At 47.3% G+C, this 17,019-nt stretch overlaps 1 non-coding gene across 1 annotated transcript; it reads left to right on the forward strand.

Moving 5' to 3' along the window:
- Positions 1-13,999: 13,999 nt before the first annotated feature.
- Positions 14,000-14,215, forward strand: LOC144893408 (small nucleolar RNA U3). The gene has a single exon (XR_013624433.1). It is a non-coding gene; the product is annotated as a small nucleolar RNA U3 (small nucleolar RNA).
- The last annotated feature ends 2,804 nt before the right edge of the window (positions 14,216-17,019 follow it).

A 17,019-nucleotide genomic window follows, 5' to 3' on the forward strand; every position in this document is an offset into this window, starting at 1 on the left:
TGAAAAAAATACTTTATCCCACAGCGAGGGAGTCACAGATTATTATGATGGAACACTGATTATGGCTTTTCTCTTTGGCACTGGTTGGTACTACCAACAAAATGTGAATTCAAAATCAGCACTGCTAGGGTTTACCCTAAAAATAAAAGGGAATGTTATTTGAATAAAATCCTGCCTTCTTGAATGCCCTGAAAAATCCAAGCATGATTGGTTCTTGCTTCTGCAGGAATGGTTTTCAAAGCTGATGTGACCTACAAGCCAGCATTAGACTGATGAATCCAAAGCAACCCCTGCCCCCATAACTTTGGGTTTTACTGCCTCAAAAACTTTTTAAATATTCAAATTAATACGATTGCACATTGCATTTGTGATTATAATCAAATTCCTGGTGATTATGTGAGGCCGTAACAAAGAAATTTACGATGGATTTGTCGGTTTTATCAAAAAATCAGGTTGTGGATTCATCTGTTTTTGCAAAAAATCAAGTTGTGGATTTATCTGCTTTTGATGCAAAACAAACTGAAAAGTACTGTCTTGTGCACACAATGGACCGGTTAAGACCGCCAGTGAACGGATGGACCAAAATAGACTAATTATCTCCAGGGCGTTCCAAATTATGGCGATTATTATGCTCGCGTACAGGCTAGGGCGAATAACGAGGACCTTACAGATTTTATAACCAAACGGGTTTCTTCCCGAAACACAACCAGAGAAAATGAAATCAATAACAACTACGTATATACAATGAGGTAAACAAGGGAGGTATAATAAATCCTATAAAAACTAAGGCACCTCTCCGGTCACAAGCACAAATGGGGTGAGGGACACAACCGGGCGACTTATCTCTGGTGGCAGCAGGGATGGGAGGATAGGCACGGAGTAGGCCATGAGATGGGCAGGACGATGGGCAAGGTGATGAGGAGACAGCAGGAGGAAAAGGTGAGGTGAGGAGCAGGACGATCAACCACCAAGGGGAGAGGGGAGATGAGGATGGCTCTCGGGCCAAAGCAGGTGGGCAGGATGGTCTCCTTAAGCTTTCCTCCTTCTTTATAAGATCAATCTCCTTAGAACCTCCCCCAGTTCTCCTCACCAAAACACGAGCTCCACAGCACACTGTTAATTTTTCTCACTCTCTTTAACATACTGTGATGTCATATCCTTTCCCGGGCTCCCCACCTGTTGAGCACCCGAGGACTTTTTCCTGTGTCGTCACTTCTGGGAATAAACTTCTGTTTGGACACTTGCTTTGTGTCTCTGAATCCCTTGATTTGTGATGCCATCAGTCTTGTGGCGTCTTGTCTTGTGACTTTACTTTACTTGTGACTTACTGTGACTTTATAAACAGTCTTGTGACTTTACAGTGGCGATGAGGAGCTGGACTGTGTGTTCCAGCTCACGTGTGGTGTTTTATTTTCACGATGGCAGTCGCCTGGATCGGGATTTTGAGTGAATTCAATCCGAGTTCAGATGACTGGGTTGATTTTTGTGAGAGACTGGACGAGCGTTTCGTTGCCAACAGAATTGATGGCGCTGATGATGCACCTCAACGTCGTGCTATAATGCTGACTGTGTGCGGATCCTAGACCTACAGGTTGATGAAGGATCTCCTATCACCCAAAAACACCCACGACAAGTCATACGCTGCACTGGTTGAGTTGGTGTAGAGACACTACAAACCCAAGCAAAGGAAAATCGTGTCAAGGTACAAGTTTTATACACACCAAAGAAGCGAGGGCCAATCGGCAAGTGAGATTGTAGCTGATCTCAGACGTCTGGCTGAACACTGAGTTTGGCGCAAGACTGGACAAGATGCTGAGAGACTTTTTGTGATTGGAATTAACAGTGATTCCATCTTGCGTAAACTGCTCTCTGAGACAGATCCAGACCTCAAGAAGGTTACCGTCATTGTGACTGCGTGTATGCAAGCTGATGGGAGTCTACGGGTCATCACAAGGTCAACGCCAGATGTGCACAGTCACAACTTACAAAGAGAAATGTTTGATTTCTCCACCTCCATCTGCTCACGAGATGTGCCATCCCAAGAAGACTGGCGGCATGACCTGCTGGCATTGCGGTGGTGGACATGGCACATTCCAATGTCGATATAAACAATTCACGTGCCACACCTGTGGGAGGAGGGGGCATCTGCAAGCCCGATGCCCCAGACCCACCTCTTCCACTCACCATGTCGATGTCGACAATGCCAACGCAGAGCCAACTGATCGCATGCTTCACATAACCAACAGCACAACAGGCACTACCACAGTTGAAGGTGAGAATGATTCAGTTTTCTCTGTGGGCACGAGGAATGGCAATAGATCATTCCCCTGTGGAATTTGAGATCGATACTGGCGCTTCCAGATCTATCATGTGTAAAGGCATGTTCACCTCGCTGTATCCACAGGGTGGGGTTCCGAAGATCACACCTGTGTCGACTAAACTGAAGACATATACCAGCGAAATTGTGCCTGTGATTGGCTCAGTCATTGTGTCCGTTGAGTACGATGGTGCGTCCCACGCTTTACCGTTGCTTGTCACAAAGCGCAAGGGTCTGGCTTTGTTTGGCAGAGACTGGTTAAAGGTCATCAGACCCAACTGGCATAATGTGAACCATGTGTCTACCAGTGCTGGATGCACATCGATTGTCAACATGTATCCTGATCTATTTTCTGATGGTGTGGGCACTTTTAAAGGCACCAAGGTTAAGATTCATGTGAATGCCGAGGCTAGGCCTATTTTCCATAGGGCAAGACCTGTACCTGTACATTATGCGAGCAAAAATTGAGCAGGAACTCGATCGTCTTCTGGATGAAGGAATCATCGCCCCAGTTGAATACTCTGACTGGGCTGCTCCAATTGTACCCATGCTGAAAGCTGATGGGAGCTTACGTATCTGCGGGGACTACAAGACTACCATAAATCATCATTCAAAACTGGATGGATATCCTCTGCCCAAGGAAGAGGACCTGTTCATGGCTCTCATGGGAGGTGAGACATTTACAAGGTTAGACCTGACTAATGCTTCTGCACAAATGGAACTTTCAGAGGAATCTAAAACTTTCACCTGTATCAATACAGACCATGGACTCTTTGTGTACAATCGATGCCCTTGTGGCATTCGGTCCGCTGCGCCCATTTTCCAGCGAAAAATGGAGAACTTATTATGAACCATACCCAGCACAGTTGTGTTTCAGGATGATGTATTGGTGACCGGTGGGTCAGCCCAGGAACACCTCCAGAACCTGAATGAAGTGCTAAGCTGTCTCTCCAGTGCAGGCCTTCGTCTCCGTCATGAGAAATGTGTCTTCATGGCCCCTGAGGTTGAGTACAGCGATTCCATCTTGGAATCATTTTGCGCGCATCACGCGGAAAGGCATTTTGCCCTCATCAGGTAAAGTATAAGCTATCAAGGATGTTCCGGCTCCCACCAATGAGTCTGAGCTTCGGGCTTTTCTGGGAATGTTAACCTACTTTGGTAATTTCCTACAAAACCTGAGTACTGTCTTGGAACAGATGCCTCGAGGCGTCTCGATGTCTGGAGGCTATGGGCCTTGTGTTGAACTTTGAATTCTAATGCTCTGAGATGAAAGGAGCTTTTTGCTATTTAACCACGATGCTCCAAGAACCTGGGAGATCGAGAGAACTGGACTGATCGTCGGAAGAAGTAGGAGAGAGAGAGCAGAACGTTGCGTCATGTGTATTTTAAAGTATAACTATATTTTCGTGTAACTATTCGTTGCAAGAGTTTAATAAATCTATATTTAAACTGAGTGAGTTTTCCATGAGTCTCATTGAGTTTTGGAGTGAGATGTGTCCAAGAAGAGGTCACAAGCAAAGTTCTTTGACAATTTGGAGGCACCGCTGATTGCAACGCTGGAAGAGTTCGGCTTTGAATACGTCCAAGTGATTTTTCAAGGTAAGGGAGAGTTTTTCTGTGTATTATTTTTGTCAACCTCAGAAAGTGTCTGCAAACTGAACCCGGTGTGACTAAAAGTTGGACGCATGAAACAGATATTTAGAGCGATCATTTGCGATTTCTTGTAGCAAAATGTTATCTTGCAGCGATTTGCGTACATAATTTGTGAACGATTGTTTTGGGAGCCAGGAGCGCGGACGTGCAGGCAGATTATTACGAGGCACGAGCCGCTGACAGAGATCATCATCCATTTTTCTCTCTCTTCCCCTCTCTCCCCTCACCCCCCTTCGTCATTTACTCTCTGGGCAATCATGTGAGACTCGCACCCCCCGCACCCCCCCCCGCACCCCTCCACATCCCCCCGCAACCCCCCGCACCCCCCCCGCACCCCTCCACATCCCCCCGCATCCCCGCTCCCCCGCGTGGGGACTGGGGTGAGGATCATTCGATAGAGGGCAGTTTTGTAGATGACGAGGGTTTGCTCGCATGGGACTGAGGTGTCAACCTCATGGGTCGTATGAGTCAACCCACCGGGTGTTAATTCAACAGCAAATGCAACTTGCACACCGCGCATGTATACGCACGCATGTACACAGGCGAGCGGGGACATGACATGTACACTTCATGCACGCACTCAATATATATTGTTGCGGAGATGAGGACTGTATTTTTTTTTGATTATGTGTATTGTGGTAAATTGGTGTGAATTATTATTATTGTTGTTGTTATTCTGTGCCTCCTGCCTCCGGAGCTGTGTAAAGATCAAAAGGGCGTCCCATAGTCCACAAGCATACACGTCAGCCAATCATAGAATATCCATGTTCGATAGTTATATCTTATTCTGTGTTTTAGGATAAGGCTGTGTCTCCCATTAATTGAAATACTCCATTGCACCAGTGAAAGAGAATAGACCCCCTTTCCTTCCCATCCCCAAAAATCTCCCTTTCCCTCCCCTCCAAAAACCTCCATTGACCTCATATTACATCCCCTCTCGTCATTGCCGAGCCTCGATTGCTCATATTACCTCCCCTCCAATAACCACCATTGACCTCATATTACCTCCCCTCCAATAACCGCCATTGACCATGGGCTTTGAGTCGGAGAAGAAAGGCGTGTCTCCACCTCGTCAGAGGGGAGGAGGGGCGCGCCCGCCCGTCGTCATCCAGGGCGGAGCCCGAGGGTCGCGCGACCAACCAGGGCCGAGGTGAGCACCCCCGATGGGCGTGTCCAAAGCGCCGGGGGCGTAATCGCTGGAGGCGCTATAAAAGGCGCAAAACGGAAGTGGTGAAGGAGAGAAGGGTTGTTGAGAGAGAAGAGTTGGTTGCAGGAGTTGGTTGCAAGGTTGTTGGTTGCGGAAGTTGGTTGCAAAAGGAGTCGGTGGTCAGTTGGTTGCGGTGAGGAGTCGGTGGTGAGGAGTGAGAGAAACACGACAGAGTTGAGGGTTTGGACCAGACAAGTCCGGGGAACGCAGCGGACAGCGGCCGCAGCAGCCAGACCACCCAACCGCCAAAGGGGGCCTGAACGGCGGTTTGGAGCAGGGCCGAAGAGGAACGGCGGCTGCTGAACGCGCCGGTTGTGCTGCATGACCCCCCTTGGACCTCCCTCCCCCTCCAGCCATCCACATCCTGCCATTTCAGCAATTCCCCACGTGAGTCAGCGTTTTGTTTGTTCTGTCCCTGGGTATTTAATTAAGTCTGTAGGTAAGCTAAATTTGCACTGTGTCACCTGCGTCTTGTGCTTGTAAATAAACGTAATTGTTTCTTTTTGCTTGTGTGTAAATAGTAGGAATAAATGTAGTAGTATTTCAAACCTTTTTGTCTTCCTTTTTCCTCTTGCATTGCGTCGTTTCTGTCTTTTCCCTCATTGAGCAGCTAGGGTGCGATACGGCCAAAGTCTGGGTGAATCGGGTGAGTTTTGTTAGGTCACGGTTTTACACCACCGCTCGGTCTATAACATCTTAACCGCGATCTGTAACAATTGGTGTCAGGAGTGGGATTCGAGGCCCGAACCAAATTTTTAAAACGAATAGAAAAAAAAATTTGGTCAAAATTTGGAGCGGACGAAATTTGTTTTGTTTTATAAAGTAAAACCCGAATTTTGAAATCGCGCCATGGCTGTTCAAGGCGACGGGATGCCGGTGGGAGAGATAGAGGGGTTAGAAGTAACCCAGGACTTCGGGGAAGAAAGGGAGGAGAAAAATGGCAATGTGGTTGCGGGAATATCAGGCGCGCAAAATGGCGCGCTCGCGCACGTGGTTGAAGGGTCCCAAAATAGCGGCGCCGCGGAGGGTGAGCCCGCGGTGGCGGCTGGGGACGCTGGGCAAACCGGGTTTGACCTCAGATTATTCTTGACCCAACTGATGGCAAAAATGGATGCTCAGGGTGAGCGATTGGAGGGCCAAATGGGGGTAATGGGGAACCGGATGGATGCTCAGGGCGAGCAATTGTGGGTAATGAGGGACGAAGCGAGGGGTACCGGTGAGGGATTAGACAAGAAATTTGGGAAGTTAGACAATAATTTTGAGGAGTTAGACAAGAAATTTGGGAAGTTAGACAATAATTTTGAGGAGTTAGACAAGAAATTTGGGAAGTTAGACAATAATTTTGAGGAGTTAGACAAGAAATTTGGGAAGTTAGACAATAATTTTGAGGGGTTAGACAACGGGATAAAAGAGGTAAAGAATGGGTTAACGGGGGTGGAAAACAGAATGGCTGCCCAGGAGAATCAGTTAGAGGGGGTGAAAAATGGGTTAATGGGGTTAGAAAATAGGATGGAGGACAAATTGCGGGAAATAGGGGAACAATCCACCCGGGAAATCGAACAGATGGGGAACCAGATGGAGGAAATACGACGAGGGGTGAGTGAGGAGGTCTCGGGGCTACGCGAGGAGGTAAAGCGAGGCGAAAAGCGTATAGAGAAAGAGGTGAGAAATAATACGGCAAAGTTACAGGGGGGAATAGAAGATCTGACGGAGGAGGTGGAACAGCTGACAGAGGGACAAACGAAGTTAACGGAGCAGGTTCAAAGGAACACTGCGGTACTAGGAGGGTTGAAGGCGACACAGAAAGAAATTAAAAACGAATTAATAGCGACGCAGAGGCAATGTCAGATGGTACGGGAGGAACTGACAATGAGGGTGGACGAGGTGACAGAGATAATGGAGACAAAGGACCGGCAGGTGAGGAGGCACGTAGAGACGGTCACGGTAGCCTTAGAGGACGAACTTGAAGAGACGCACCAAGAAATAAAAGAGGTTAAACAAAAACTAGAGGAAGTGGAAGAGGAGGTGAGTGAAATTAAGAAGGGACGGACAGAAACTAAGAGGGAGATAAAGGAGGAAGTCATGGAATATGTACAAGGTCTGTGTTCAAATCATGATGTGATGCTCACTAACCAAATAAAGAGTTTGCAGGTGGCAGAGGAGGTGTGACGAGGTGCCAAGGTGAGTGGCAATGTATATGATGTGAGGGGAGCTTCAGTTGGCTTGGGGATTGGTTTGGATCCGGGTGTTCGTGAGAGGCCGTTGGTGAAGTGTGCGACAGGTCTGGTGTGCGAAAAAAGAGGTGTGCGAGAATGTCCGACCATGGGGTGTGTGAGGAAAAAGTGCACGCCAAGGAGTGAGTGTGCCGTCAAGAGTGAGTTGGTCGAAGCGCGTGTGCGAGGGGGTACATGGAAGCGCGGTGTGGTGAGTGTTACGGAGGAAGTAACGAGAGAGTGTACACCTGTGGTGAGTGTTACAGAGGATGTAACGAGGAAGTGTACGCCTGTGGTGAGTGTTACAGAGGATGTAACGGGAGGGTGTGCGCGAGAAAGGTGTGTAACGGACGGGTGCATGAGGAAAGAGTGTGCTGTCGAGAGTAAGGGTGAGTGCGCGACCGAGAGTGGAGGTGAGAGTAGTGAGAGTGAAACGGAGCGTGAGTTGGTTGTGACAGGTGAGCGAGGATGTACACCTGGAATGGAAGGATGCACACCTGGAATGGTAGAGCGTGTGTGGGAAGGCACATTTGAGTTGGTAGTGAGGCACGTGGTTGGGTGTGCGAATGAGAGCACACCTGTGATTGTCACAGAGGAAGTGACCGAGGGGGGGGGGGGGGGCGCGAAGAGGTGTGTTGGTGAGGTGTGCGAGCGACGAATGTGTGCCAAAGTGTTCGGTGGTCAGGTGTGTGACCAAGTCGGTGAGCGGAGTGAGTGTACCGAGGTGTGTAAGGGAAGGTACGAGGAGAATGGGAACGGCTGCATGTATGAGCACGAAAGGGGTAGCGTATGCTTGTAAGCATCCAGGTGAGGCGTCGACGATAACCGGGTTAAAGGTTAGAACGACTTATAGCCGACTCGGGCCCTCGGTGCGTGCTGGGCCTCGCGTGGAACGGCCGCGTCCGGGCTCCACTGGGCGGAGCGGGCAGCCCGATAGGAAGGGTCGTCATGGCGACCACTTGCTATTGAGACGTGCCGGCAGGTCGAGATCGGGACATTGGATGGCTCCACGCCGAGGTGGTGCGTGGGATCTCGGCACGGGTAAGCCCCCGTCCCTGCACCGAATGCGGGACGTATCCAGCCGCTGGCACAAAACGACCCGCGTTCATTGCTCGGCTGTACGAAGCCGGGCTGTAGATGTGAATTGGCGCACCGAGAGGACCTAATAAGTAGACGGGTGATGGTGATAGTGATAGTAGTGATTTGATACAAAATTTAGAAAAGTGAATAGAATTGGCAGTAAAGGGAAAATTTTTGAATTGGTTGGAATTTGGACGAGCAAAATTTATAGTGAGAGACCCCCGATGTGGTGGGATGGCAAATCCACCATCCCTCACAGAAGGGGGGGCAAATGCGCAATAGCTTATGGGGTTGATGGCAGTGAAAACTAGCCCGGGTGGGTTAGGTTATATTGATAGGGATCTAGAGAGATGACAATAGGTAACGTTAAGGTTAGATAGTGACTGATACCTGTAGTGGGGACGCAGGTAGATTAGTGTGGATGATAATGACGTGGGAGCGCAATAGTTTAAAGGGACGACTGGGAAGCGCAAGTTTCAGAGGGGAGTAGTTAGCTGAGATGATGCCGTGCGTGTGAGGATTGAACAGGTGAGAATGGAACAGGTGTGATTGCACAGGTGTGCAACTGAACAGGTGTGTGGAGCAGTGTATGAGTGAGTGATGGTGATGTGTGTTGTGTTGACCAACTGGTCCAGAAAGAGGAGGAGGGTGCAGGTGGCACCAGGTGAGATTGCACAGGTGTGCAACGACAGGTGAATGGAGGACAGGTGTATGGAATAAATGGTATGGAGTATTGGAATGGATGGTCGTGGAGTGAAAATGGTGGAAATTGTGGAGTGGAGTGGATGGTGCGAAGGTGTGAATGGGGGAAGAGTGGACCCCCATCACGGATACCCGGGGCGGGTAGTGTAAGTATTAGGTAGAGGGTATAGGTAAATTGTGGATGGATATTGGCATCTGTGGTGCGGGTGACAGAATGGTATTTGGATGGGTGCATTAGTGTTGTGGACATGGCTGGGCGTGTAGCCTGTTAGTGTGTGTAGTTGGTTTGGGCACTCCACCACTGTAAGGATGTCGGCCAGGTGAGGCCGCAGGTGGGCTCTGGGAGCCGGTAGTAGTTGTTGTGGATGGGGCCCGAGGATCCGGAGGACGGACCCGGGTAGCCCAGTGCCAGAGGGCACCATGGGGTGACAGAGCCAGGAGAGGGGCTGCCCCCAGTTAGATAGGTTAGGGTGAGGAGCTAGGTAAGCTCGGGTGGCAACTACAGTGGTGGAGGTGTGCAGGTGGGTAGACCTGTTGGGAGAGCTACACGTCGCGGCCCAGAAATTGTGCGAGGGCACCGGGAGATAAATCGGGGGAGTGAGACCCCAAATTGAGAAGCACCACAGTTTGGTCAATGGGGATTGGTTGTTAGAACCCATAGTGTAAGTGGCCAATGGATTGGCAGGGAAAGACCCCGGGTAGTGTAAAGTGTGTTAAAGTCATTTAGAGGATAGTTAGGATGAAGGATCTCCTCGCACCATCTGCATCCACTCACCTGAGGTGACAGGTAACTCCTCACCATGCCATGTTTTATTATTTTTTATTGTGCAAATGTTTGGAATGTGAGACGCATCATGACGTGGGTGTGACATTGTGCGTGATTCCATCTCTCCCTCCTTATGAGGATTGATGATGAATTTGGTGATGGCAAATTTTGGATAGAGGGATTGTGGTGACGAATTTGGTATAGAGGAAATATGGGGAAGACGTGACGGTAGTGACGAATTTGTAAATGTGTAGATTTTTGTACATATGGGGTAAGGGCAAGGGTAGGTGACAGGGGGGTGACGTACGGTAGGGACGAGCTTTCTCACTTCGCCCTCCGTACGCATTTCGCCTTGCATTGCCTTATTGATGTGTACCCTTGTGACCTTACCCCTCGCTCATTTGTCTTCCCCCTTTTGTCTCCCACATGACCTGTGCGCCGTTGGGCGCCGAGGGGAGCGTGCGTGGGTCGGCCATTGTGCGCCCGAAATTCCCAGAACCAGCTGTCTGCATCGATGCACCACATTATGGACCACATGTTTGTGGCCGAGCACCACGTATGGACCCCATGGGTTGGGGCATGGCCCCTCTGCTGGAACCGGCCATGAGGGCCCGAAATCTTGCTGGCGGACCTTGGCCACAGGGCACCGATGCCCCACAGGTGAACTACACTAGTCGGCCCTGTGGGCCATAAATAAAATAAAAATGGACACGTTGGGTGCATTTCATTTTATGCTCAAATAGGCCGCCAGTAAGAAAATGAAAGGAAATGACAACATCTGGAAGAAAATAATAACCAGCAGAGGGAGTCGAAGAGCAAGAGATCACCTGCAGGGTTTGGGTTTGTTGGATTTATTTTATTGATGAACAGTGGTGACTGCACTGATTGGTGCTTGAGGGTGTGTTGGTGCGTTTTTGGGTGCTTTTAATGGTGCGTCGATGCAGAGCAGACTGTCTCCCCCCCAGAAAGAACAATTACAGGTCCTGGGTTAGTTTTGTAAATAAAAATAGCGTCAATTGTAAATAATGCTCCCCACCGTCAGTGTATAGTTTGAAGACCATTCCGCAATTCGGTTAACTGTGGGCGTAAGTCTGTTAGGCAGGGTGCAATGGAGCAGCGGGACACATTTATTTATGGTTTAAAACTGTCACACTCAGGGTCAGGTTAAAAATAGAGGGAACTACACCTACGTGTCACACTAAATAAAAGTTGTAGGCCTGGGACGTGCCTAAGAGGAGGAGGGTGCAGTGTTGCGGAGATGAGGACTGTATTTTTTTTTGATTATGTGTATTGTGGTAAATTGGTGTGAATTATTATTATTGTTGTTGTTATTCTGTGCCTCCTGCCTCCGGAGCTGTGTAAAGATCAAAAGGGCGTCCCATAGTCCACAAGCATACACGTCAGCCAATCATAGAATATCCATGTTCGATAGTTATATCTTATTCTGTGTTTTAGGATAAGGCTGTGTCTCCCATTAATTGAAATACTCCATTGCACCAGTGAAAGAGAATAGACCCCCTTTCCTTCCCATCCCCAAAAATCTCCCTTTCCCTCCCCTCCAAAAACCTCCATTGACCTCATATTACATCCCCTCTCGTCATTGCCGAGCCTCGATTGCTCATATTACCTCCCCTCCAATAACCACCATTGACCTCATATTACCTCCCCTCCAATAACCGCCATTGACCATGGGCTTTGAGTCGGAGAAGAAAGGCGTGTCTCCACCTCGTCAGAGGGGAGGAGGGGCGCGCCCACCCGTCGTCATCCAGGGCGGAGCCCGAGGGTCGCGCGACCAACCAGGGCCGAGGTGAGCACCCCCGATGGGCGTGTCCAAAGCGCCGGGGGCGTAATCGCTGGAGGCGCTATAAAAGGCGCAAAACGGAAGTGGTGAAGGAGAGAAGGGTTGTTGAGAGAGAAGAGTTGGTTGCAGGAGTTGGTTGCGGAAGTTGGTTGCAAAAGGAGTCGGTGGTCAGTTGGTTGCGGTGAGGAGTCGGTGGTGAGGAGTGAGAGAAACACGACAGAGTTGAGGGTTTGGACCAGACAAGTCCGGGGAACGCAGCGGACGGCGGCCGCAGCAGCCAGACCACCCAACCGCCAAAGGGGGCCTGAACGGCGGTTTGGAGCAGGGCTGAAGAGGAACGGCGGCTGCTGAACGCGCCGGTTGTGCTGCATGACCCCCCTTGGACCTCCCTCCCCCTCCAGCCATCCACATCCTGCCATTTCAGCAATTCCCCGCGTGAGTCAGCGTTTTGTTTGTTCTGTCCCTGGGTATTTAATTAAGTCTGTAGGTAAGCTAAATTTGCACTGTGTCACCTGCGTCTTGTGCTTGTAAATAAACGTAATTGTTTCTTTTTGCTTGTGTGTAAATAGTAGGAATAAATGTAGTAGTATTTCAAACCTTTTTGTCTTCCTTTTTCCTCTTGCATTGCGTCGTTTCTGTCTTTTCCCTCATTGAGCAGCTAGGGTGCGATACGGCCAAAGTCTGGGTGAATCGGGTGAGTTTTGTTAGGTCGCGGTTTTACACCACCGCTCGGTCTATAACATCTTAACCGCGATCTGTAACAATATGTACCTTACTGGTACATAGCACGCACGGCAATGCGTAAACATGTTCCGCCGCTTCGCTGGTCGAAGTGTGCGGGTAGCGCTGTGTATTTTAATTCACAATTAATGGCAAATGATTTTTTCTTTTTTTTGTTGACAAATTATGTACGGGATCGGAAATTTTTTTTTCGATGTACACTCTGTCTTTCTCTGTCCCTTTCTCCCATTTTTCTCTCCCTCCCTTCCATCTATCTGTCTCTCCCCTTTTCTCCCCCTCCCCCTCTCTTTCTTTTACCTATCTCCTTCTTGTTACCTGTTATACCTGTTACCTGTGTCTTCCGATCTGTTTCCCTTTCTGTCCCTCTTCCATTCATCCCTCCATTCCTCGGCCTTATCTCTCTACTCCTTCTTATGCCCCAACACTCCACCCTCCCTCTCACATTTCCCTCGGTGACGAGTGTTTGGTCCAAATCTATTTCCTATGGTCGAGGCTCATACTTTTTTTTTGAGGGTTTTTATTCCAGCGGCCATGTTGGATGACAGTTAAAATTCACTCGATCGATATAAAAATTGATGAGAAGCAATCCCATGTTACGTGTATGTAGAATTTCTATAAGGCAGGGCCATTGAACGTAAATTCGATAATTAAGTTATCCTCACCGGTCAGACAGGTGTTATCACACCTGTCTCTCTTGCTCCCGCCCCTTCCTTCCTCTCCCCTTCCCTTCCTTCCTCCTCCCCCTCCCCTCAAACCCTTATTCCATGCAAAAGACTGTTAAATGCTTGAATTTTAAATAAAATGATGGTCTGTCTGTCACTGTCTATTGATGTTCATGGTCTGTGACTCGATGAATGAATTGATAGGATTGCGGTTGCCCATAGGAAAATGATGCAACCAACTGACGCTCGTATTTCAACCTCTGTGGGATAAATTTTGTGTCTATGAATTTGAGTGTTAAATAGATGCCACAGGTGAACCATTAGATATGACAGAGACCACCATCCATTCTTCTCTCTTCCCCTCTCTCTCCTCTTCTCTCTCTCTCTCTCTCTCTCTCTCTCTCTCTCTCTCTCTCTCTCTCTCTGTCTCTCCCCCTCCTCAGTCTCCTCTCCTCCTCCCTCAGTCGCGTTGTCTCATGTTTAATCCACTTTTACCTCCGCCACCAAAGGTGGATGGAGGTTGTTTTCACCCCTGTCTGTCTCCATTTGTCTGTGAACAAAATATCTCAAAAAGTTGTGGACGGATTTGGACGAAACTTGGTGGACTGGTTGGGTGTCTGACAAGGACGATTCGATTTAAATTTTGTGGAGATCTAACTGTGGATTCGGAAATGAGAATTATTTAATTTCTTAAATGATTCTTCAAACGTGAGACAGCACGCTTTTGGGATTGTGTAGGATCATGAATCCCAAAAGCACGAGTTAAGCATATTACCTCATTTCCCTCCCACCTTTCTGTGTCTCTCAGTCGCCTCTTTCCCCACTCCCTCCTCACCCTCCCCACTCCCTCCCCACTTAAGACTATACTTTCAGGGATCATTTCTTTAGTTTGTGAGTCCAGAAACGTAACTGAAAGTGAACGGATACGTTAACCCTGATGAGGAGCATAAATCTCGCTTCCTGAGCGCGAAGCCGGCTTGAGGTGCTCCTTATGCGGCTGCTTCCTGCCATTGATGACCGTAACCAATAATATCCGATACCCGTGCAAGTCTAGGTTAACGTTCATTGGCGGTCTTGTTCTGTTCCCTCATTATTTTATTCATTTTGGAGATAGCATTTACAAACGCGATGCGTAATTGTTACCACAATTAAGTGGCGCCTTGTAAATGATGCTCCGCCCCTCTCTCCACGTGCAGAGTAACTAATTGTAACTTTTTATTGTGACTACGGGTGAAGAGTAAAATATCCCGACTATACTGTATAAAGAATACAGTTCAAATGGAAACGTCTGTACACCGTCTGTACAAAAAAACATTACTTTACACCTTTCTATCTTGCGAAAATCAAAGTTACTTTTTTTTCGTTACAGCATACAAAATGACATTTCATTATAGATTTCCAATACATTTCTTTAAAGTTCCCTGCACATTGCAATAAATATTGGGTTATTAATCTGGGTCAAGCCTGGAGGATTCCGTGCGCTGTTTGTACGATTGGCAAACAGTACAGTACCACGGTATGAATGCTCCCGGAAATCTCAGACCTAGCACCGATTGAACACAGTGCAGACAAAATGAGGAGCACCGGGAGTCTACATTAATTTTGCATTTTAAGGTGGTATGAGGATGGTGCGTATCGTTACTCCCGCCGTTTACCCGCGCTTCTGTGAATCTCTTCACTTTGACATTCAGAGCACTGGGCACTGTAGTCAATGTCGTTCCTTCTGTCTGTTGTTCATCGCCAGTGTTGTTGTTGTTTTTTCCCCTCATTTTTTTCTTCTTCTTCTTCTCCCAATTTATCTGTGTTGCTACCTGTCCCTCTTGCTCCCGCCCCTTCCTTCCTCTCCCCTTCCCTTCCTCCCCCCCTTCCTTCAAACCCTTATCCCAGCTTGTCCAGCTTCTACTACCCTCATCCACCCCTCATTCTTCCCACCCCTTCTTTGTCCGCCCCCCCCCTCATTCCTCCCCCCCCTCACTCCTCTGTGTCTTCCCTCCATTCACTCCTCTGTGCTCCCACCCAGCCCCCCTCCCTCCTTCCGTTTCCCGCCCCCTCCACCCTAACCCTGGTCCTGGCCCTAACCCCCTCCCATCTCACCCCCCCTTCCCTCCTGCGTCCCTTTCCCCCTCCCTCCCGCCAGCTACCCCCCCAACCCCCCCCCCCCCCCGCTCTTTGTGAAAAATGACACTTTGATCTGTTTGACAGATCTGTTTGATGTTTGATGCATGGGGTGGAAATATGTCTTGCAGGTAAACGTTATTGTTTTTCCCTGAACCCCTTGCCATGAGATGTTATGTCTTTATTTTATTGTTTTATTATAAATCAATATTGATATATTATGTAGGTAATATTACCATTGTAAGGAGCTAAGGACACAGCAATCAGGGATTGTGGACCTTTGCCAGGATTTTTCTCAGTGATTTTAAGATTGTTGTGTTGAAACAATTATGATGCCTACACCATGTCATTAATGACATGATTATGATTTTACACACTTGCACAGGTGATGTTGCACCTGTTATGGAAGTTTTCTGTCATTCATATCAACAAATGTTGAGAAAATCAAAATTGTTCTGTGCAGACAGACAAGCATACGGGTTTAAATGTAATATCCTCTTTTTTGATGGAGGTAATAGGATGAGTGGGAAGCATATTTTCGCTCCTTGGAGGGCCCCAGGAAGCGGCATTGTGTTTCCTGCTTGTGAAATGACGAATCGGGCTGTATTGAGCTAAATGGTGTTCTATTGAATTTTATTAGGATTTTTTTTTGGCTGATGTTTTTTTTGTTATTGTGGGTTTGGAACAACATATTATTGTTCCTTTGATAGAGCTTGTGATTTTCCATTCTCTTCCAGGCTCCTTTGTAAGATTTGATAGGGAAATGGATTAGAGTGGACAAATACTTTTTCATCGGTTAGACCTTTTGGCCGAACTTTTGAGTAAGTTTTCAAAATTGAAGTTGGACCAAATTGGAAAAGGGATTATGCATGTTGTCTTTTAATTGGTTTAAAAGTGAATTCTTAAAAAGGGAGCATTGACATACTTAAATTGAAATCAGAAGATTGTGATAATAAACTAGATTTTTTAGAGGGAGATGATTTGTGATTTTAATTTCATTTTTGATTTCATTTTTGTTTTCTTTTTTTTTTCATTTTTTTTTCCATTTTTTTTTCATTTTTTTTTTCTTTCTTTTTTCATTTTTGTTTTCTTTTTTTCATTTTTGTTTTCTTTTTTTCATATATATATATTTTTTTCTTTTTTTTTTTGATTTTTTATTTCATTTTTGAGTTCATTTTTTATTTGACTTTTTGGTTTTTGCTTTATGATTTGAATGGAAGAAATATTTATGAGATTAATTAAATGTGGTAGGTGGGCAACACCACAAGGTATACCTCTTCAAGGTGTGCGGAAAGCCCCGGAATATTTCAGAAATGGTAATTCCACGAGTCCAAAGAACCACTAATAGACCGTGTTGGTCGTTAGAGAAAGGGTGCTGTGCTCGTCCCTGTCATGTATTTTTTCCAAATTGTTTCGATTTTTTTCAGGTAAATTCCACAAGTCCAAAGAACCACTAATAGACCGCGTTGGTCGTTAGAGCAAGGGTGCTGTGCTCGTCCCTGTCATGTAAACTGAAATGGTGTAATATTGTGTAATATGGTCGACCTTGTGTATTTTTTTGTTGTTTATTTTTTGTGTATTTTTTTGTGTATTTTGTATATATCTCACGATTGATTCCAGTTAACGTCCTGCGAAATTTGCTCGTTTTTCTGGCCGAGTCGTAATTGCGTTGAGTTCCTATGGCATGCGCCATTAAATGCACTGTGTTATGGTTGAGCTCCCTTTATCTCGGTTTGGTCACGGTGGAGGAGCGGATGGAATG

Source organism: Myxine glutinosa, chromosome 8, assembly GCF_964187855.1.
Source record: "Myxine glutinosa chromosome 8, kmMyxGlut1.1, whole genome shotgun sequence".
Classification (NCBI taxonomy): domain Eukaryota; kingdom Metazoa; phylum Chordata; class Myxini; order Myxiniformes; family Myxinidae; genus Myxine; species Myxine glutinosa.